Raw genomic sequence first — 2,500 nt, forward strand, 5'->3', positions numbered from 1 at the left:
ATACATGACATGACACGACATGACATGGTCAGTGCATGACATGACACGACATGACATGACACGGCATGACATGGTCAGTGCATGACATGACACCCCCTGACATGGTTAGTGCATGACATGACACGACATGACATGGTTAGTGCATGACACGACACGACACGACATGGTTAGTGCATGACATGACACACCATGACATGGTGAGTGCATGACATGACACGGCATGACATGGTCAGTGCATGACATGACACACCATGACATGGTTAGTGCATGACATGACACGACATGACATGGTTAGTGCATGACAGGACACACCATGACATGGTTAGTGCATGACACGACACGACATGGTGAGTGCATGACATGACACACCATGACATGGTTAGTGCATGACACGACACGACATGGTGAGTGCATGACATGACACACCATGACATGGTCAGTGCATGACATGACACGCCATGACATGGTCAGTGCATGACATGACACGGCATGACATGGTCAGTGCATGACATGACACGCCATGACATGACATGGTTACTGCATGACATGACACGGCATGACATGGTTAGTGCATGGCCTAGTGTATTTGGCTAGTACTTGACATGACACGGCATGACATGGTCAATGCATGACATGACACGACACGACATGACATGACATGACATGGTTAGTGCATGACATGACACACCATGACATGGTGAGTGCATGACATGACACGCCATGACATGACATGGTCATTGCATGACATGACACCCCATGACATGGTTAGTGCATGACATGACATGACATGACATGACACGACATGACATGGTTAGTGCATGACATGACACACCATGGCATGGTTAGTGCATGACATGACACGACATGACATGACATGACATGACATGGTTAGTGCATGACATGACACGACACGACATGACATGACATGACATGACATGACATGACATGACATGGTTAGTGCATGACATGACATGACATGACATGACATGACATGACATGGTTAGTGCATGACATGACATGACATGACATGACATGACATGGTTAGTGCATGACATGACACACCATGACATGGTTAGTGCATGACATGACACACCATGACATGGTTAGTGCATGACATGACACACCATGACATGGTTAGTGCATGACATGACATGACATGACATGACATGACATGACATGGTTAGTGCATGACATGACATGACATGACATGACATGACATGACATGGTTAGTGCATGACATGACACACCATGACATGGTTAGTGCATGACATGACACACCATGACAAGGTTAGTGCATGACATGACACGTCATAACATGACACGTCATGACATGACACGGTTAGTGCATGACATGACACGACATGGCATGACATGGTGAGTGCATGACATGACACGGCATGACATGACATGGTCAGTGCATGACATGACACGGCATGACATGACATGACATGACATGGTTAGTGCATGGCATGACACGGCATAACATGGTTAGTGCATGACATTACAAGGTTAGTGCATGGCATGACACGGCATGACACGGTTAGTGCATGACATGACACGGCATGACACGGTTAGTGCATGACATGACACGACATGGTTAGTCCATGGCATGACATGACATGACATGGTTAGTGCATGGCATGACACGGCATGACACGGTTAGTGCATGGCATGACACGGCATGACACGGCATGACACGGTTAGTGCATGACATGACACGGCATAACATGGATAGTGCATGACATTACAAGGTTAGTGCATGTTAGTGCATGACATGACACGGCATGACACGGTTAGTGCATGACATGACACGACATGACACGGTTAGTGCATGACATGACACGGCATGACATAGTTAGTGCATGACATTACAAGGTTAGTGCATGACATGACACGGCATGACACGGTTAGTGCATGACATGATACGACATGGTTAGTCGATGACATGACACGACACGGCATGACATGACATGACATGACATGACATGACATGACATGACATGGTTAGTGCATGGCATGACACGGCACGACATGGTTAGTGCATGACATGGCATGACATGGCATGACATGGTTAGTGCATGACCTAATGTGTGTGGCTAGTACATGACATGACACAGAATGGCATGGTTAGTGCATGGCCTAGTGTGCTAGTACATTACATGACACGGCATGACATGGTTAGTGCATGCCATGACTCGTCCCGTTCGGGTGCATGTCGGCGTAATCGGTGGGCGGGGCAGTTGGGTAGCATCATGGGGATAGGCAAGCTTCTTGGAAGGAAGCCATGATGCACCCTCCTTGAAGGCCCAACCACAAAAAAACCGAACCAACCCGCGCGCCGTGCACCGCTGCCTTCCACGGCATTTTTCTACCCCTCCCAGAGTGCAGAATCCAAAATCCAAGTACCCAAGGCCTCCAAATGGAACGCTCTACCTCCCCAAAAATTTTCATAATTTTTTGAACTTATTTGCTATTTTCCGTGAATTTTCTCTGTTTTTAA

This window comes from Malania oleifera, chromosome 7 (assembly GCF_029873635.1).
Source record: "Malania oleifera isolate guangnan ecotype guangnan chromosome 7, ASM2987363v1, whole genome shotgun sequence".
Lineage (NCBI taxonomy): Eukaryota > Viridiplantae > Streptophyta > Magnoliopsida > Santalales > Ximeniaceae > Malania > Malania oleifera.